The sequence below is a fragment of the Camelus dromedarius genome, chromosome 12 (genome assembly GCF_036321535.1).
Source record: "Camelus dromedarius isolate mCamDro1 chromosome 12, mCamDro1.pat, whole genome shotgun sequence".
Lineage (NCBI taxonomy): Eukaryota > Metazoa > Chordata > Mammalia > Artiodactyla > Camelidae > Camelus > Camelus dromedarius.
In genome coordinates, this window is record NC_087447.1 from 14850345 (window position 1) to 14872541 (window position 22197).

The following is a 22197-nucleotide window of genomic DNA, read 5'->3' on the forward strand; positions in this document are numbered from 1 at the left end:
TATACGACAGGGAAATAAACCTCTGCTTTGCTTCCTTATTCTTTTTGTTTATGTGCAGTAGATCATAATCATTAGTAAGTTTATAACTGCCTCTTCCAGGAGCAGCAATACCTATTACACAGAAAGTGTTTGGAAGCAACATTCATATTCAAAATGGGGAGCATGGTCAGTATGTTCTCTTAACGGAATATTGTGCAGTTGTTTACAATAACAACTATTAAAGATTTTAATTTACATAATGTAATGATATAATGTAGAACAATAACACTGTTGTATCTCTGCTTAAACTTTAAAAAATTATGTAGAATATTTCCAAGGACTGCATGGGAACATGAACAAATTAAAACTTTGTGTTTTGGAAGCAAATTATTAAAATTTTTTTTTTTAGACTTTTATAAATGTTGCTACAATGTTTACTCATTAAAAAGTCCTCTAAAACCATGAGAGACAACAAAGCCCAGTGTTGTTTCCTTATATTGTGGATCATGGTCTTATCCTGCATTTTATATACATGAGTTGTCCCTTAAATATTTTCATGGATTTAAAGGATATATATATATATATATTTAATTATAATAAGTTGTAAATAAAACTGATGTAAGAAAGTGGTCTTTCACTTTGATTATATTATATACTCTTTAAAGGCTGAGACTATCTTGTGTTCTTTTTATATATATATATTTTTTAATTGAAGTAAAGTTGATTTACAATGTTGTATTTGTTTCTGGTGTACAGCATAGTGATTCAGTTATACATACATATATATTCTTTTTTCATATTCCTTTTCATTACAGGTTAATACAAGCCATTGAATATAGTTCCCTGTGATATACAATAGGACTTTGTTGTTTACCTATCCTGTAACAGTAATTTGTATCTGCCAATCCCAAACTCCCAATTTATCCCACACCCTTCTTTCCCCTCGTAACCATAAGTTTGTTTTCCATGTCTGTGGTTTTCTTTTTACATCTTTACTCTCCAAGTCTCTTCCCTTCTTAGGAGGAGGTAAGGTAGACTATTATTGCTAACAGTTAATAATCCATATTGTAGTGATCTATGTGATTTATTCAGTTGTACCTGGGGTGAACATATTAATCTATATTTGTGCTGACCATATTAATCTGTCTACTAAGAGATTTCAGAAAGAGGCTATTGTGATGATAAAAACATCAACACACTTTGTTAGGTTCTGAACCCAAAGAGACTTTTGGTCATTGTGTAAGAAACACACTTGTGGTTCTAGGCCTTTGGAATAAAATAAAAGAGAAGAGCAGTCGTGTATTACTTTCTCTTCCTGACTTAAGGTCAGACTTCACAACCCTGAGCTTTCTCAGCTTCTCTTTGCTGTGCTTATGGGAGCTAAATTGGTGCTTTTAATACAGATTATTCACTTTGTTCCTCAGTCTGGATTATCACATTCTCTTTGTGCCTCTGTCATATGTCTGTCTGTCTGTCTACCTACCTACCTCTCTCTCTCTCTTTTTTTTTTTTTTTCCTGTCTTTCTCTTTTATTCATCTCACTTCCATGAGAAAATTAAGGTCAAATTTGCTCAATGGGGATAAATAGTGTTGGAGGTCCAAAACGTAGTTGCTGAACTATATAGTTAGATAACAAGTGTTTTTATACTGTGACTTGACCTTCAACACTCAAGAAATACTCCAGTTCTCCAAACAACTTAAATAGTCGACAACCGACACAGAAAATGGCAGAAGCCCAGCCTACTTTACTCCAAGGATTATGTTCTGGGTTTGTTTATTTCTGCCTTGGACAGGAGTCGGACCTTAAGTTGGAGCGAAGCTATTTTTCGGCGCTCGACTGTAGTTCCTTGAACGATTGCTTGGGCGCTCCTCCTTTGATGTCTGGGGCGTTCGTGTATTCGGTGATCTTTTGCGCCGTCTTCTTGGTTGATGTCTCCCGAGCGGCGGCGGCGCCGGGTCGAAGGCTGACTTATCCGCGGGGCCCCGCTCTCAGGCTGCTTTCTCCCGCTGGTTGGTAGAGCGGACCCCTTGCTTCCTTCCTGCTTCTTCTTTTGGTGTGTGGCTCAGTCCACCCTCTGAGCTGCAAACCGAGCCCCCGCCCGCCTTGCAGGTAGGCCCGGGAGGAGCCTGGGAGGCCCGGCCCGGCATCCTTCCGCCGCCGGGTTGAGAAGACCTTGGCGCCGGCGGGTGGGCGGGCGGGTCAGCCGCCCAGACACCGCCAGAGGTGGAGCAGCCCGGCTGCGTTCGGGGGCGCGGTCGGAGAGGCGGCGGGGAAGTAAGGGAGAAGCCGGAAGGAGGGAGGGATGTCCAGTGTGGTTTGGTAGGGAGAGGGTTGTTGGGTCTGGGGCGGGTGTCGGCACCCTCAGTGTGTGGGGAAAATCGCTTTCCAGGAACGGCTTGAGCTTTGCGCGCTTTGACCCTCCTCCCTTCCTCCTCCCTACCCTCAAAGGCTCCAGTTGGCTTGACTCAATTGCACTGGGGACTCCCTCTGAGTTCGGCCTTTGAAGGGACCCTTGAATAGGTCGGGGCAGGTGGAACAGGGCCCTCTGGCTCCTCTGAGCGAAGTGTCATGTTCTCATCTTTTTTGGTTGGGGAAACTGAGGCTGATCTGGGACTTGACTTTTTCCCATATTCCAGACAGATCTTTAAATGCACCGTAAGTCATTTTTTGTCGTTTACCAGTTCACTTTTTTTTCATTTTACCATATTATGCACATAGTGATTTGTCGTTTGATTGTCTGTGTTCCCTTCTTCCTGGGAATATAGATTTTGTCACTAGAGACTTAATAATAAGTAAAGGGAACCGCGCTATCTTTTGGCTGTTTCGCTTTTCAAAGTCCGTTATCATTTTAGCTAGAGTAACAATGACAGTTTCTTTCTGTTTCTTGATAGAAAATTTTGTTTGCTGTCTGATTTGCTTTTTGTTTGACACTTATTTCTCCTCCTGCTCCTCAGCCTGTTTCTCAGTGGAAATCTTTCAACTGCAGTGTTAAATGGTTAATGTTGTACAGAGGATGGTCAAGATTTTGAAGTCAGATATTTGTCCTGAGAGAGTGCTTTCTAGGAAGAACCCAGATGAAACCCAAGGGCCAGTTTTGTTGTATTTGATTAGTGGCTTAGTTACTGCATATTACTAGAGTTTAAAAGGCTGTATGTAGAAATTATTCAAATATTGAGCTATTTAAGTTGATAGCATTCTAGGAACTCTTATGTTTTTCTTTTCTCTCCCAGCTTGGAAACTTTGGGGACTAAATGTTCTTACTCATTTTATTTTTATTGGATTCAGTGTCATGATTCTAATTTGTGTAATTTTTTGTTGAAAAAAATAATCAACCTGCAGGTCATTGTAAGTTGAATAAGTATTTCCATAGTATATATGTAGAATCAGTAATAGGAAATGGATTTTCTTAAGGGAGAAGAGACCAAATTCATAGTCCTTCAATGGAAACTCTACAAGTCTACGTTCTTTAACAAATTCAGAATTCCCATGTGGGTTTTGGAAAGATTATTGTTTTGTTGTTGTTGTTGTTACTAGTATTATTAGGTCAGCAAGGTTTAAATGAAATGATTATGAGTGATTTCCTAGTTAGTGGGACCTCAGGGCTCCCAGAAAGGGATTAATGAAGAGCCACCAGACTATCTTTATGGAGAATCTAGATTGGGAAGTTAGGCTAAGAATGTGTGTTCACTGAAAACATTTTTATGGTGGAAGAGAATTTATGTCAGAGGAAAGAATTTAGAAAAGGAAGGGACATGACCTCCTGGGGATTGGTAGGTTCTGCATAGAATTTAAAATTAGTGTAGTATCTCAGTGGCTTCTAATGAATGCTGAATAATACATGGAGTTTGCTGTGAGTGTCGGCAAGAAATGTTAGGAACATTTTGTCACATTTCCATAGGAAGTAATTAGCAAAGGTTAAGCTGAATTGAGGAGGACAAGAAATTTGGTTGTGGTGAGGAGGGGTAGAGCTTCTTATCAGATTCTTCCCTGCTTTGTGATAGAAAGTCACTCAACTTTTACCTTTCTTGGTTAAATCTTGTGTTCTGTCAGTGTCAGATCAAGCTCTATTCTGGCATTTCGTTTCAGAATTTACAAATAATGTGACTGAATTATTCTGTCTTCTCTTTTAGTAAGAAAGTTCTTGACGATTATTGAAGATGTTAACATCTTTGCTTTCTTGAACTTGTCCTGGAAGGAGTTGTGTATACCACTTGAAAAAGATTAATTATGCACATCACTTGAAAACAGTTGGTAACTTTTATTAACAGTAATAACCTAGTTTTATACTGTATAATTTTTTGAACATATTTTCAACTTGTGTTAGGATACTTATTAAACTTTGATTCTTTTGATCGTGCTCCTTTATGCTGCTTACTAATAGTGAATCCAAAACAAACATTTTTGGTCTTCAAAGATCTTCATGAACGTTGGCAGTTGATGTTGACAATTTATCTCTCTCTTCCCATTTATCACACTCTTAAAGGAATTGGAGAAAAAGTTTTGTTCTTAGCACACTGAGGTCTCTTTTTTTAAGAGATGTCTCAGTCTTGGATAGAGTTATTTTGGAATGGGATGCAAATCTTTTTGCCCAGTGGTTTGGTTTACCAAGGGAAAAAAAACCCTTAAGTTCCTTTAATCATAGTCATTCTCGTTTCTTTCTCCGATTGTTCCTCATAAACTCAGAACTTTCTGTTTCTTCTCATAATTTTGTTTGTACAGAAGTGCTGTGGTACAGCCTGTCCTACTGTTTGGGGGTAGTTTATATTTTATATTTTCCAACTTTCTCCCCTCTTAGTTAATTAGATCTCTTTTCTCCCCTTTTCTCAAAGCTAAAATTTGTTACTGATAGATTAAAATTTTGTGATCGGTTGTTGTCAGAAAATATTTGTGTGCTCAGTAGTATGTGGCAGTCTGCCAAAGTGATGCGGTAAGAAGAAAACAGATTAAGGAATCAGGAAACCTGGGTTTAAGTTCTAGGTTTACCAGCTTACTAGCTAAGAAATCTTGTACAAACTGTTTAAGGAGGCCATAGCGAAGATTACTGACCTTTATTGAGCATTTACTGTGTCATGTTCCTTGCAGGTATAATCTCCCTTAATACTTGTAACAGTCCTTTAAGGTAGGTATTAATTCCCTCATGGATACTGAACTCAAAGAGTAAATAATTTGACCAAGATAACACAGCAAGTATGTAGCAGAGCTGGGATACAAATCCAAGGCTTTGCTTTTATGTGTCTGTATTTAAAGAATGGGAAAGATAATACTTTCATTGAGAAAAACAATATGAAGCTGCTTTGAAAAGATGAAGTGCTCTTCAAATGTGAACTTCTATGCAACCTTATAGCAGCAGTGAACACATGTCATCTGAGTTCTTGGACAGCTTGCTTCTTTGAAGGCAGCATTGTACCTGATAGTCATGGACGGTAGAGGTGACAAACATTAAACAAGCATTGGAGAAGCTTCATAACATGTTTGTGGAAAGGAGTATGTCCTTAGAAGTGCTAGAGAAAGAAGTTTTAGATGCTGCAAGTTTAGGTAGGGGGAATCAAAGGATATTTACTCCCTGTCTTCCAAAGATTGAAGTTTAGGCTGTGCTATTAAAGAAACAAACAAGGACTGAGAGAGAGAGATGGAGTGAGGAAGGCACTGGGCGTTCACGGGCATTGGGGTTTTCAGTCTTGGCATCTTAACCCCCATAAAAAGTTGCAGTCGCAACATACCATAATTCAGTAAATGAAAATTCCCCGGTTGCCATCACAGTGGAAGTCTTCATTTAAGATGCTACATGTAATATTTGTCTGTAACTTAATATATGATGACACTGGATTTGGCATAGTAAAGGATAACTATGACTTAATAAGTATCCAGCATGCCTGACTAACAAGTTTAATTTTTTACTTCTAATGTGTTAATGACTTTTCATTTATTAATTTTTTCCAAAATAACTGTTTCTTGGAAGTTGAGTTCAGTGAATTTGAATACTAGATACATGCCTTCAGGTGTTGGTAGCAGGGAATAAGCTGAAGTATTTCGCTTTATATAAAGGGAGAGACTTAGGAACATTGTCGTGAAATTGAGAGAAGGAAGATGTAGGTTGCTGCTGAGTGTGTATATGATAATACCTACAACTACAGTCTTTTTTTTTTTAAGGGGTAGGGTGGTAGTTAGGTTTACTTATTTATTTATTCATTAATGGAGGTACTGGGGACTGAACCCAGGACTTTGTGCATGGTAAGCATGTGTTCTACCACTTCAGCTATATGCTTCCCAGTACCTACAGTTTTGTTTGGTACCTTTCTTGCAAGAAATTAAAAGTATTTTGCAAACATTTTTTTACTGCTACTTACTGGAATCAGATTTCTGTCTGTAGAATTAACTGAGGCAAATTTCACATTTCATGATTCCATCATTTGTTTATTTCTGCTTCCCAGGATAGAACATATATTCTTTTTTCCCCATGAACCAGAATTACTTTGTCTTAGGTATATATGCCTATGATACAATGAAACATCTGAAATTTTGCCGAGTTGGAGAAGATTAATATGCATGTTTGATTTGGGGAGAGAATTGGAGTATTTCAGCCTAGCTGACCTGTGCAAACAGGGCAGAAAAATAGTCTTCCAAGCTCTTGAATAATAGCATAGTGGTCCTGACTCTGGAGTCAGGCAGTCTGGGCCTAAATCAAAGCACCAATACTTACTAGCTCTGCGACTTGGGCAGTTACTTAACGTCTCTGTATCTCTCCTCATCTGCAGAATATCATATGGTTGTAAGAATCAAATGAGTTAACATATGTAAAGCATTTAGAACAGCACATAGCACTATATATGCCAGCTATTATCATTTTTAATATAACAAGGTGGAGATTATTTGTTCTTCAAAAGGAGAACAAATAATAGTGATGCTTAGATTGAAGTTTAGGGTCTTTTGAGAAAACTTGAATACAAAATGGGAAGTTAAAGCAACGTATTTGTCCCTCCTTCCCTTTGGTGTCCTTTAAATTAAAGTAAGAGGATGAATCTTTACTGGGAAAGAGAAAACTCTGAAAGCAACAATATCTGAAAGAATTCAGGTATAAGATGGCAAAATTTTGAAGATTTTTTAATATATGTAGCAAAAGTCTAGAGCTATTTTAGGAAGACAAGAACGTTTCTTTGCAAACAGGTAGAAAATATTAGTATTTGAATTTTACCATCTTTTTGAACTGTGATTCATGCTTGAAGGATTTTGAAGAAAGTGATTAAAGTCGTGGAAAAGAACAATATTTACGGAAAAGTCAAAGCCACCAAATTACCTTGGGTAAACTTCTGGAAGAGAACATATTTTTTTTGCATAGCGGTAAAAACAGCATCCAGTGGTGTTAGTGTTTCAATACTCTTACCCTTTTATGCCATTATAAACTATGGGTTTCTTCAGTCTTTGCCGTAACTATCTGTTTATGTTTTTATCTCCAGCTCTCTATGATGTTCTTGGTCTGTCATTTAAAAAAAACCTTTTTAATGATTATAGTGGTGTCTGTTTTTCTCAGTCTTTCATTCAGCAAATGTTTATTGAATGTCTACCTCTGTGGTAGGTGGTGAGGATACCATAATAAGAACTGATCAGAACCAGTGCTCACTGAAGTGCTTTTGAAGTGCCAGATACTGTACTAAGTGCTTTGTGTCATTGTTTTTTTTTTTCATTCTTGTAACAACCTTATCGTGTAGGCACTTTTGTTCTCCCCATTTTATAGATGTGGAAATGGTGGCGCAGAGAGGTTAAGCAGTTTGTCCAAAGTCATAGAGCTAGTAAGTGGCAGAACCAGGATTTGAATCCCAGCAGCCTGGCTCCCTAGTCCCCTGCTTATTTATTTATTTATTTATTTAGGTAGAGGTACTGAGGATTGAACCCAGGACTTCCTGCATGCTAAGCAAGCATGTGCTCTACCACTGAGCTATACCCACCCCCATAGTGTCCTGCTCTTAATCCCTAAATTATACTGATTCTAAACTACTTTAAACAACTCTAAACTACTGCCACTCTAGTAAGACTAGAATGAAAAAAAAAATAGATATAGTCCATGCCCTTATAGAGATTGTAGTCCAGAGAAGATGGAGGCCGTAAACAAAAAATACAGCAATAAATGTATAATTACAAAGCCCTATGATGGAAAGGTAAAAAGAGATTATAGTAGTGGGATGTGAATTATATTGGAGCTTTGGAGGAGGTTTCTCTGAATAAGTGATATTTAAGCAGAGACTAGAAGGATGAAAAGGGAGAAGGTAAGGGAATACTATGTGTGAAAGCCTTGGGGTGGGAAAGGACTTGGCACATTTGAGAAACCAAGAGAAGATTGGTGTGGCTTGAATACAGGGAGCAGTTGGGGAGGATGGGGAGGGGCATAGGATGAGGATAGAGACTTTGGCAGGACTGTGTCAAGGATTTTGGATTTCTTCCCTAAGTATAATTGGAAGCCTTTGAAGGTTTTAAGAATGAGTGTTGTGACCTAATATATGATTTTTAAAAATTACCCTGGCTACATTGTGGATATTTTTGGAAATTTGTTGGGGAAGAAATTGGAAATTGTGGAAAACTTGGAAAGAGAAGTGGGTGAAGTCTAATAGTGTTTTATAGTGGTCCAGGCAGAAGATGATGATGATTCGGATTAGGCTTTAGGTAGAGGAGATGGAGGGAAGTAGATCCAGTAGATATTTTAAAATTAGGACAGGAAAGACTTAATGATGGATTAAATATATGGGAAAAGAGTGGTATCAAGTATGATTCCCAGATTTCTGGCATGAGCATCTGGATGGATGAAGTTGTGATTTCTGAGTTGGAAACACTGGAAGAGGGTCAATTTTTGACTAGAGTTAGGGAGTGGAATGAAGGCCTCAATTTTACTCATACTAAGTGTGAGATGTCTGTGAAATAACACAAGTGGAGACATGAAGTGAGCAGTCTTTGAGTTAATGACGTTGGAAATAAATCTGGATGCCCCTGGCATGAGGGTGATATTTACAGCCAAGGAAAATGGATGAGATTACCCAGAGGAAAATGTATAGACTAGGAATAGAGGAGTGCTCAGGACCAAGCTCCAAGGAATTTGAGAGAAAATCTCAGAAACAGAGAGGAGCATGTTCCAAGAAGACAGTAATCACCTGTATTTTGTTGGACTTTTCTACGCAAAGATCATTGGTGAACATAGCAAGAACAGCGTTAGAGGAATGTAGGGCCAGAATCTAGACTGAAGTGGGTTTAAAACTTGGAAAGGGAGGAAATGGAGATGATCTCTGTATTCTGATTATTAGCATGTCTGTCTCCCCCTAAGAAGTAAGAGTTTAAGAAGTAATATCATAAAGTCCGTGAGGATAGCAACAGTATCTTTTCATTTTGCTGTTCTTGGCTACTTAGCCTTGGTATCTTGCCAGGAGGTGATATTAAAGCAGGAAGAAGTGAGGGAATGAGGATATTTGCAAGATGGTGAGATAACGGTTCTCATGGTCTTTATATGTGGCCTCTGACTTTAAGGGTTTATGTTCTTTTCAGCTTTGCTATCATTAGCCTTTCTATTTTCACCTCCCTACCTAATGGGTCTTTTCTATTTTGATATTATTGGCTTTTAAGGTTCATTCCTTACTTTAAAATTTTTCTTACTGCTTTCCTGTGGTCATTGTTGCTGTAGTTAATTAGCTGATGTGCTTGGCTATTTACTTTATCTCTTTTCATTCACCTATTTATTTGCTCTTATTTCCACATAGGATACTATATAATTGTGACTCTAGATTTTATTTTGGTTTCTATTTTGTTTCTCATTTACATATTGTTTGCTTAAAGTCTAACTGGCTATGCTGAGGTAATATTAAACATTTTGGATACCATTCTATCTAGAATTTTATATGCTGACTTTCCTGGGAAAGGCTAAACATTTTATGATAATTGTCCCCATTAGTTCTCCTAGCATTTTTTTTTTATTTTTAAATAATTTATTGAGGTAACATTCACATCATACAAAATTAACCATTTTAAAGTGAACGATTTAGTGGCATTTAGTACATTCACAATGTTGTGCAGCCACTTCCTCTATCTAGTTGCAGAACATTACCATCACTCCGAAGTAAAACCTTTTCCAGTTGAGCAGTTTCTTTTCATTTCCCCCCTTCCACCAGACCCTGGAAACCAGCAATCTGCATTCTGTCTCTATGGATTGATCTATTCTAGATATTTCATATAAATGGAATCATCCAATATGTAACCTTTTGTGTATGTATATACCATAATTTATCCATTCATTTGAACTGTTTCCACTTTTTGGATATCATGAACAGTGCTACTATAAATATGCATGTGCATGTACTTGTTTTCAGTTGTTTTGGGTATGTACCTAGGAGTGGAATTGCAGAGCCCTATGGTAATGTAGTTGTTAAGAATCTTTCTAAACTATAGGGATCAAAGCCAACATCAGCAGTTTATATAGTGTGTGATGTGAGAGCTGTCAGCTGGGCTTAGATTGGGATTGAGAATCTCTTTCCTGTATGTTTAACTTTTTGAGGAATTGAGTTCTTCTAACATACTGGTTTTGTTACTTGTATTTTACTGAAGGGATAATTGAAGTACAGCATCTGCATAATTTTAACTTCCTATCACCTTCAGAGCAAGTCAGTGATGGAGCTGAGAATTTAAGACTCTTAATCATCTTGTCTTGGTGACCCATTTAAGGCCATGTTGCATTTACAGGAAGCTGTTTGAAATGGGCTTTCTATATTTTATAATCTCTTGAAGGGATATTGTTGAGGTGGTGTTAAGCAGATGTTCTCTTTCCATAGTGGACAAGACAAGAAGGAATGTATTTTAATTGCAACAGAAAGTATATAGATTACAGATTAGAAAGAACTTCCTGACTACAGGATACTGGAATGTTACTGAGGAAGACTGTGAAATGTCTTTCCTAAAGACTTTATAATTCTCTTTCTGGGATGACTTAGGTGTGGGCTTGTCAAGAAATGAGGAAGATGACAAACGTAACTTGCTGAAGTACCTGGTAACCCTCGGAAATAGCTGAAGGTTAGTTGAACAGTATCCCTGGCATTTTAATGAGTATATTTTCATTTTCCTTATGAAGAAATAATCATTAGAGAGTAGGTGAATTGCTCAGGGTCTCCTGGTAAAATAGAAGATTAGCACTCTGAATCTTCCTGGCTCCCATGTCGAATGCTTAAGGATGTGTTCTTTATCATCACTGAGTCTTTTCACGACTGTATGATAATTATTGTTATGACTCTTCGTAAGCTGTAGGGATCAAAGCCAACACCTGCAGCTTCCGTAGAGTATGTGATTTGAGAGTTGGCTGTGCTTAGATTGGGACTGAGAACCTCTTTCCTTTAAAAATGTATTTGGTCTCCTGTTTTACATGTAGAAGAGGGAACACATTATCTATAACAGACTAAGATAATAGATTCTTTTTGCATTTCTTTTTTTTTTTTAATTGAAGTATAGTTGGATCACAATGTTGTGTTAGTTTCTGGTGTATAGCCTAGTGTTTAACAAATTCTTAATGACTAGTTTAGGAATGGCCAGTTTAAAATTGCTTAGGTGAAGGTCCACATGATATCAACATATTTTTGGCTTGTGGTGCCTGGAGAAATAGAAGCCCAGAAGAGGAGCAAATGAACATTAGATTCTGTAGTAAAACATGAACATAAAAATACTCATTAAATGCAGTATTAAGTTGCCAATTTAAGTGCTTAGCTCAGGAAATGCCAAATTTAAGGTACTCAGAACAACATTAACTCATTCACCTGACACTTACAGTCTACATTAAGTTACCTCATAAGGGCTCTCAGGTCTATTATCAAAATTATGTTTTGAGATCCATGGGTCATTGACTGACTGGGCTAAGCTGGGAGGAGGCATTGTATTGGTACCTTTAATGAAGGGTTTGTTAGGTTTGTTTATTTAAGTTGAGCTATGGGAGCATTTTCTTGTTTACTTCTCTGCTACTGAAAATACCATCAAATATATTTTATTGAGCTTTCTTGAATTGGTGACAACTGTTAACACTGTGGGATAAAAGGGAGGGGAGCCAACTTTTGCATACTTACCATGTGCTGGGGAATTTATATTTGTTCTTCCATGTAATATTTGTAAGAAACCTGTAAAGTGGATGGTGGTATCTCTGTTGTAAAGGACAAGAAAAAGTGATGCCTCCTGAGGGATCTCAGGTCTCTTATCAAAATTGTGCTTTGAGGTTCATTGGTCCTCATATGGACCGTGAATGACAAAGCTGAGATGGAGAAGGCAGTCTTCTTTCTGTATTAAGCCAGTGTTTTTCAAGCTGTGGTTTTTGGAGGTGCCTAAGGGGTGGCTATGAGAGTAAGAAAGAGCTTTGGTTCTCCCTTTCTGCTTAAACCAGAGCAGCTCAACTTTGATCTGTTTTATATTTTAGTGTTTACACAGAAGATTTCATTTGGAAAAAGGGGTTTGCTTCTTAAAAAAAAGTTGAGAAGAAAAAAAGCATGGAAGACCACTTTCATGGAATCATGAAAGAAAATTAATTAAAACAGTCTGATGATTTAAAAGATAGCTAAATCGCATAACTGTCAATCAGGAAATTTTGTCAAAGTTTGAAGTGTCTTGACATCATAACCATATGTGCAGTGCAGTTACTCTGTTCTTAGGGAGCTTAGGACTCTGAGTTCTAGCCCAGCTCCAGAGTATCTGTGAGATTTGGAGATTCTTCTTTAAACCTGGTATGCATAAATATACAATACAATGTAACACCTATCTTACAAGTTGTTTTAAGGATAGGAAATAGGAATAAAATAGAAAATTTTCAAAAGAATCTTGAAAAAAGAGAATAGAGCTGAGGGAATCACACTCCCTGACTTCAGACTGTGCTACAAAGCTACAGTAATCAAAACAGTATGGTACCAGCACAAAAAACAGATGCATAGATCAGTGGAACAGGATAGAAAGTCCAGAAATAAACCCATGCACTTATGATCAATTAATCTACAACAAAGGAGGCAAGAATAGACAACGGAGAAAAGACAGTCTTTTCAATAAGTGGTGCTGGGAAAACTGGACAGCTACCTGTAAAAGACTGAAATTAGAACATTCTCTAACACCATATACAAAAATAAACTCAAAATGAATTAAAGACTTATGTATAAGACCAGGTACTATAAAACTTCTAGAGGAAAACATAGGCAGAACACTCTTGGACATGTGGTTGGGCAGGTGCAGACCCTGGGCCCTGACCACGTGGTGAGCTGTTGTGCTGTTCCTGAGCTTCAGGAGTCACTGCAGTAGAGATCATGTGTGTCTTCCTGACACACATGCTGGCTCCTGTCACTGTCATGGCAGGACTGGAGCAGGAGGGGGAAGGAGATGGAATCACCTGTGGACCGCAGGGCTGTTAAAATAAACTGCTTCAGAGTCACTTCCCTGAGACTTTGTGACTCACAGGTTGTAGTTCTGACTGGAGCCCATGAGTCCCTGGAATCATTTGTTGTCTATTTTGTACATGTGAATCTGAGAGCTAGTGTTTTCTTGGTTTGTTTTTTTAATGGAGGAACTGGGAATTGAACCAGGACCACCTGCATGCTAAGCAGGTGCTCTACCACTGAGCTATACCTACTCCCCCAGGACTACTTGGCTTTTTTGTGACCTCTGTTTAACTGGGTGAAATCAAAAGTTTCTTTGGTATCTTCCAATCCCCCACACCCCCCAAAAAAGGAAAAAAAAAGAAAACACTCTTGGACATAAATCTCAGCAATATATTTTTTGAACCAGCTCCTGGAGTAATGGAAATAAAAACAAAAATAAACAAATGGGATCTAATTAAACTTAAAAGCTTTTGCACAGCTCTGGATACCATCAACAAGATGAAAAGATAACCTACAAAATGGGAGAAAATGTTTCTGAAGGATAAGAATGACAAAGGACTAATTTCCAAAATATACAAACAGCTCATACACCTTCATATCAAAAAACCAAGCAACCCAGTCAAAAATTGGGCAGAAGACCTAAACAGACATCTCTCCAAAGAAGACCCACAGATGGCCAACAAGCACATGAAAAATGCTCAACATCGCTAATTGTTAAAGAAATGCAAATCAAAACTATGAGATATCACCTCACACCAGTCAGAATGGCCATCATTGAAAAGTGTACAAACAATAAATGCTGGAGAGGGTGTGGAGAAAATAGGACCCTCCTACACTGTTGGTGGGAATGTAAATTGATGCAGCCACTATGGAAGACAGTATGGATTTTCCTTTAAAAACTAAAAATAGACTTACATATGATCTGGCAATCCCACTCCTGGGCGTAGACCCATAGAAAAATATAATTCAAAAAGACACATACACCCCAGTGTTCATAGCAGCACTGTTTACGATAGCCAAGACATGGAAACAATCCAAATGTCCATCAACAGATGACTGAATAAAGAAGTGGTGGTGTGTATGTATATATATATATATGCACACACACATACATAAATACACACTCATATGGTGGAATACTACTTAGCCATGAAAAAGAATAAAATACCATTTGCAGCAACATGGATGGACCTGGGGATTGTCATTCTAAGTGAAGTAAGCCTGAAAGAGAAAGAAAAATGCCATATGATATTGCTTATATGTGGAATCTGAAAAAAAAAAAAAAAGGACATAAATTAACTTATCTACAAAACAGAAACAGACTCAAAGACAGAGAACAAACTTATGGTTACCAGGAAGTAAAGGGAGTGGGAAGGGATAAATTGGCAATTCAAAAATTGCATCTCTTGGGGAGTGATGGAAATGTTAGCTATCTAGATGGTGGTAGTGTTTACGTTTGTGTATACATCTATCAAAATTCATCAAACTATACTTTTGAAATATGTGTAATTTACTGTACAGGAACCATACCACAATAAAGGTGTTAAAAGAAAAAATAAAGAAATAGTATGTAAATACTAGGAGTGCCTGGCTTATAGTAGATACACCTAAAATACTACCTATTGCTAAGATGATGATGCTGTTGGCAGTTTTTTAGTGGGTTGACATTTCCCTCCCAAGTGCCTGAACAGCTTCTGCCATATCGAGGGTAGGCAGTCCTTTACCTCTGAATATGTCTCATCATGAGTGCTTAGCATGTTTGTTTTTGATAAAGTTAGTCTTTAAACTGCCCAAGATTCATAGGTGCATCTGTCATTGATGAAAATGAGAAAACTTGAATCTCACTACGTTTGTTTTCATTGGACTTAAAAGAAAGAAACAGTAGTGGAAAGTAACCCCATAAAGTGAATTGTGAGACCTGGGCTTTTTCTGACAACTGCCCTGAGTGAGTCTGGTCACAATGGAAAAGTGAATTTGACTTTTTAAGATCTCAGTCTCAAAGTGATGTCAAAGTCACCTTTAACTTTGTACATCCATGATTTGATGAAAAAGGTTAAAGATACTTTATTTTCATTGCCAAATTAAAAAAAAATTACAGCATTAAGGAGCTTTCTGCTGATTTGATCTGGGAAGCTTCTGTTCATACTAATTGAACAAGTCCAGGGCAGTATTTTGTATAGAAGGACATTGCAACCTTTTGCCCAGGGATCAAGAAGAGAAATATGTGACTTGGAAAATACCAGATCGGAATTGAAACTAGAAACAATTGTAAGGAAGCTAGAGTGAGAGATTATCGCTTGCTTTTGGGATGATAGCTGGAGTCTTCAAACCCATAGCACTTTGTACTCCCTTGAGGGTAACACTTGTCATATTTCAATATGGTAGTAATAGTAACAGTATATTGTAGTTCAGTTTGAAAGCTCTTTGAGGTTGGAGGCCTTTTCTGGGTTGTGTTTGTTTTCACCTCGCTGTCCCTTTCACCTGTAATAGGTCCTGGCACGTAGTATAGTCCCTCTCAGATACGCTAAATGGAAAAAAAAAAGTTGAATCAAAGTCAGCAGACATTTAGAAAATGGCTTCTGCCTAAATACTCTTGATTGAACTTACTGAACCTCTTCTGTTGGCATATGATATTATAGAAAAACCTGGTAAAGTTGGGAAAGCACTCGTCTTGTAGCTTTGAACGCCAGCTTTACCACTTACTGGCTATTTGATTATGGCAAGTAGTTTCACACTGAGCCAGGTTTTTGTCTACAAAATGGCGGTGGGGTGGGGGGCTTTGAGAAACAGAGTCCATAAAACATTAGCACTTAATAGTGGTAGATGCTTTTATTACAAATGTATGTTTTAAATGTTATCAACAGTATATTTTGCACTTCTGCTTGAGGGAGGAATATATTTTTTAGGGAAGTTTGTTTGCTATGGCTTGAGTACGTGGGAGAATTATCCTCTCTTGCAATTTTCTGCTGAAAAGAAATCATTTAGCATTTCTTCCTCTGTGAGCCCACGGGATGGTTCCCTGGAGGAGGCAGAGAGGGGGATGGGATCCTAGAAGAATTGCTAAAGACCTTGCATTTTTGCAGATCTCTTTGAGATGCTACTTCTGTATTGCTCTCACTGAGCGCACCTGACTCAGCTGTCACACATTAGCATGGTAGACATTTGTCAGGTTTACCCCAGTCAGAAAATATTCTATATTTGCCATCCAACTTGGCGCTTAAAGTTTTTGTTTTTGTTTTTTTTAGTTCTCTGTGATGTAGTGGTGATAAGTGAAAAAGGTAGGCTGCAGGGTAATGTGTAGTATATATGATCCCATTTTGATGCAGAGAACAAAAACTTGCATGTATGCGTGTTTGTATGAGCAGTGAGCTTGCATGATTATCTCAGGAGGGTAAGAATGGGAAGAGTAGGGAGGGAGACTGGCTATAGACTGTTGTTTTACTTGTTACAAGAAGCACGTGTTACCTTTGTGTTACCTTTTTTCCTAATCCAACTTTTTATTTTGAGATAATTGTAGGTTTACATGTGGTTATAAGAAGTAATAGAGAGATGCTGTTTGCCCTTTACTGAGTTTCCCCTAATGGTAACATTTTATAAATATTACATAGTACACCATGCACCATAGTACACCATCACAACCTGGATATTGTCATTGATGCAGTTAAGATACAGAACATTTCTATCCCAAGGAATCTCTCCTGATGCCCTTTTATAGACACTCCTACCCCCAAATAATAATGATCCAAACAGTGGAGTGCATAAAATCGCAATAAAGCTTTTGCATAGAGAATCAAGGGAAAATACTCCTGGGTATAGCTAAGTGGTAGAGCACATGCTTAGCATACACAAGGTCCTGGGTTCAATCCCCAGTACCTCCCACTCCCGCAGCCCTGTCTGTTATCCTTGGCAACCACTAATCTGTCTCCCTTTATCATTTCAAGAATGTTATGTAAATAGAATCATATGTTATATATCCTTTTGGATTGGCCTTTTTCACTCAGCATAATTAGCTAGAGTCATCCAAATTGCATGTATCAGTAGTTCCTTTCTTTTTAATTGCTGAGTAGTATTCCATGGTTTGGATGTACCTCCTTTTGTTTAATCACTTGCCCAGTGAAGAACATCTGAGCTTTTTCTCACTTCGTGGCTATTATGAATAAAGCTGCTGTGAACATTTGTGTACAGATTTTTTTGTGTGAATATACGGTCTCTGGGATAAATGCCTAAGAGTGCAATTGTTGGGTCGTATAGTATGTATTGCCTTTTTAATTTTTTTAATTGGAGGTACTGGGGATTGAACCCAGGACCTTGTGTAAGCTAAGCATGTGCTCTACCGCTTAGCTATACCCACCCCCCTGTATTGCTTTTTCAAATTAAAAAGAAAAAACAAAAAATTAGAGGTATAACAACTAATTATATGATTCCTTTTCAAAGTACATATTCAAACTCTACATTCTTGGTGCACATAACTTATTTACCTTGATTTCTGATGCTTTGTTCTAGCATCAAAACAATAATAATAATGCTATGGTTTTCCTTGACTCTTTCAACTGATGATCTGTGTATGTATTGCATGTAATAATTAGCACTCAGCCTACTAGGAGGCAGGCAAGTAATGGTTAACGCTGGTGAGGACAGCTCCTTTATAGATAGGGGGGTTGAGAGGTTGAGGCATGGATGTTATGGAATTTGCCTGAGGTTATACCATGAGTCAGTGTGTTCTGACTCAGATTCATTCAGACTTATTCCTTCTCTCTCTGTCTCCTGAATTAACTCTTTATAATTATGACCTAGGTGTGAGGACACAAAAAGAGGGTTTTTTCTTTTTCTTTTTTTAAAAAAATGTTTAAATTGAATTATAGCTGTTTACAATGTTGTATCAGTTTCTGGTGTACAGCATAGTGATTCAGTTATGCATATATATATTCCTTTTCATATTGTTTTTCATTATAGGCTACTACAAGGTAATGAATATAGTTCCCTGTGCTATACAGTGGGACCTTGCTGTTTATCTGTTTTATATATAGCGGTTAGTATCTGCAAATTCCGAATTCCCATTTTATCCCTCCACACCGCCCCCATTTTCCCCTCTGGTAACCACAAGTTTGTTTTCTTTGTCTGTAAGACTGTTTCTATTTTGTAAATAAGTTCATTTGTCTCATTTTTTTAGATTCCACATGTTAGTGATATTACATGATGTTTTTCTTTCTCTTTTTGGCTCACTGAAAGGGTTTTTTTCCCTGTATCTGAGGTTTAATGCTTGTTTTATAGAAGCAATATAGTGTGATGATTTGAGTATGTGCTTCGGCAACTGATTTGATTTTGAATCTCTCCTCCACGTGGACAAATCACTCAACCTCTCTAAGCCTCAGTTTTGTGATCTGTGAAATGGGGATAATGATAGTAGCTATCTTTACAGTGTTGCTGTGAGAAGTGAGATGATGTGAGGAAAGTGCTTAGCACTGTAACATGTGTAGCAAAAATTTAATGAATGTTAAATAAAAGTATTACCGTAAATATATGTGTTGAATTCTGCCTCTTGTCTATCAATTGGTGGATAATTGGATAAATATTGGGATTTTTTTCTGCCATATACTAATAAGGCTTTAAGATTGCTGTAACTTTTGAGGTAAAAATACTTTTTTTGAATGCTATTTCAAATTTAGTATTGAAATATGCTTGTATATAGTTATTTAAAAATAGAAATTGATGTTGGATTATATTTATTGTCATATTAATTTGTATGAAAATATTTTAAAGTTTCTCCTGAGTTATTCATATTTTCTCAGGCTCATTGTCATAGAAAAATAGAAAGTGATTCTAAATAATTGATTTCCACCCTTTAATCTGTCCCCCCATATTTTCTTCCTAGCATTTATCAGTACTTGAAAGTACCATCAATTTTTAATTACATAAATAATCACATAAGTTTCTTGAGGACAGGAATGTTCTTGTTCACTGTAGTGTCCTCAGTGCCTAGAACAGTGCTGAGTGCATCGGTATTTAGTAAACACTTGTTGGCTGTCTGTCATTGCTTTTGCATCCTTCCCCTCCCCCTTAAGTGTTTTTTATTTGGAAAGTTGGGGAAATGCAATCCAACTTTTAGTCAGAGCTTAAAATGCTTAGGTTCTTAAAAGTCCAGTGCTTTATTTTGACTGGCTGAGAAATGTGATTGGCAAAGTGAAGGGGCATCTGGGCCTTTCAGCATGAGAGCTCTGCATTTAATAATTTGACTTCTCCCCTTCCTGAAGCCTTGAGGGAAATTTTTCCTTTCCCTATTCTAGTCAGCCAAGAACCTGACCTGGGCTGACTCTTAACATTGGAGAACACTGAACACAGTATCTACTGAGCCAAAGACTGGGAGTCAAGCTCTGATATTATCAGAAGGAAAAGCCTGAATTCAAATCCTGCCTTGGCTACTGACTCATCTTGCAAAACTAGATGAATTCCTTAACCTCTAACAGGTTTTAATTTTCTTATTTGTCTGCTGAGTAATCTCATCTGTCTGGGTTTGTGAGGATACCTGGCTTAACATTCTCGAAGCTTTTTACAAGCCTGTTCCTGTGGCTTCAGGGGTTTCCAAGAACCGATTGGGGGCAGTGTGGTGCTCCAGGGAGGAGGGTGGGACTCTTTTTTTTTCCCAAAGACTATGCAGAAAACAGAAAGATGTGATCTTTCATGATTTGAAATAAGCTCTACTTCAGCCTCCTAATGTTGGTGGGTGAAGGATATGTTGTTGCCAAAGCCATTAGGCCTGTTTGCCTGAGGCAGCTGGGGTCAGTTCCCATTTCTGGGGTTAAGCTGTTTTTGCCTCTGTGAAGTTTCTTCCATTAAAAGCTACTGGTTTTTTTTTTTTTTTTTTTTTTTTTTGCTTGCCAATAGAAAATCTCTTGCCATTTTTGTGCACTTAACAGTAACCTTCTTGGTCTTTGATAGTTTGGGACTCAAAAATTGAGCTTCAGTTTCTTCTTGATTCAGTGGTTCCCTCCTTGTTCTTCATTGAGTTTTCAGGGATTCTTGTGCTCTCAGCTCACTGTTTTCCCCAGAAGAGTTTGCAGATAAAACTTCATTTTCTTTTTCTTCATCCTTCTGAGGTAAGTGGAAGTAAGGAATATTGTCTCAAATTTAGGTCTTACGGCTTTCTATTTCCAGTTTTGATCATACTTTGTTTTTGAGCACAAACTTTCCTGTGTTGCAGATGTTAACTTACATCATTGTGAGTTACTTTAGGAAGCCCTAGTCAGCAAAATCTATAGTAGAAAAGCTGATACTTTTTTCTCCCCTTTATTATGATAACAGTTATGAGAATTTATTTAGTTTTGTGTCTTCAAAGCAATTTGTAAGGTTATTGGCTTCTTTGTAGTAAACCTTGTAGCAGTCTGCCTTGAGCTGAGTTTATATATAAAAAACTTTGGGGGCAGTGGTGGATATGAGAAAAAGGGGTTACAGTGCTTGCTTATTTCAGTAAATTTAGGCTGACAACCTTTGTACAGGTACTTGATTCATTATTACCTTTTAGACTGACTTTCTAGAGGCAGACCAGTTGTATTTTTGGAGTATTTGTAATTCTGACTATAAATGCTTTGCATGTCTGCAGTATAGGTGCAGGTTTTCTTAACATTTTATTTCTGGTCTTTGGCTGCTTATAAAAGGACTGTGTATAATTTTGATTGTGTTGGTCTTAATTCCATCAAATTATTTGTGTTTAGTTTGTCAGATGATTAGAGGTACTCTGTGATTCGGCTTCATAGCCACTGTGGTGTCCTTCGCACTTTCTCTCAGAGCTGTATATGCCAGACTTCTTTGTGCAAAGCCCCATTTGTTGTGCATTCTGGTTGTTGTTGGTTCCTTACTTGGCTTTTACTTCGAAAAGTTGTAGTCCTGCCTTGAACTTTCTGTAACCCATTTCTTCTGAGATATTCCAAGGATATTATTCCTTTAAGGTAGAAAGAGGGTGTTTCAGTTTTTGTACTTGGAGTCTGATTTGTCCAAGATTATGTAACAACTCAGTGGTTGAACTCAGTCATTGAAGCTTCTTACCTCTTAGTCTTATCTTTACCCATGAAATCATGTCACTTTTATATTTGGCACTATACAATATCCCATATTCCCAAACCTGCTGTCAGAAAATCATTGCTTCTGTGTTTTGTTCTAAATATGCCGTGTTTCAAATATGAGTATAAAAAAGTACAAAAGACTCCTGTCATCTCTGAGATGTGTGTTTTTTTTAAGTTTAGGTCCCTCTCCACCCCCTTAGTAGTGTTGGGGATGGATTTGCCCTGTGCATACTCTGTTGTCTGGCCTTCTCCTGATTAATGACATGTGCATAGTGAAATGACTGAAATTGTTAATGATACAGAGTTTTCTTTTCTTTTTTTTTTTATTTGACTTACAGAAATTGGATTTATGACCTTGAACTGATCAACATCACCCGTAACTGACCACATTTTTTTCAACCTACATTGTTGCTGTTTATAAAAGCTTGGGGTTTGTTTTGGGTTTTCCTCATAGCTGGATAAAAATACATACACGTATTCATTCTTTTCTATGCTAAGCACTGGGCTAGGTACTGACTAGGACAGACATGGTTTTTGCCCTCACTCAGCTTGTAGTCTAGTAGGAAGAAAGTCTTAACAAGGAATTACACACACAGGATATTAGCTCGGTAGTATTTTAGGTATCTATTGCTGTACAAAAACCACTTCTTTTTTTTTTCTACATTAAAAAAATTGAATTATAGTCAGTTTATAATGTGTCAATTTCTGGTGTACAGCACAATTCTTCAGTCATATAGGAATATACATATATTCATTTTCATACAAAAACCACTTCTGATGTGTGTTTTTTCCAATG

The 22197-nt window shown here is 37.4% G+C and overlaps 1 protein-coding gene across 10 annotated transcripts in view; it reads left to right on the plus strand.

Moving 5' to 3' along the window:
* Positions 1 to 1878: 1878 nt before the first annotated feature.
* The window catches only part of AMBRA1 (autophagy and beclin 1 regulator 1), a 152483-nt gene continuing 132164 nt past the window's right edge, over positions 1879 to 22197 (plus strand). For 4 of the 10 annotated variants that reach the window (XR_010383345.1, XR_010383346.1, XM_064492400.1 and 1 more), the window contains exon 1: positions 1880 to 2089. The gene's annotated coding sequence lies outside the window, so the exon portion shown is untranslated. Of the gene's footprint in view, positions 2090 to 22197 lie in introns of all 10 variants that reach the window. The other 6 variants (XM_031459688.2, XM_064492398.1, XM_031459693.2 and 3 more) reach the window with 4 other exon arrangements.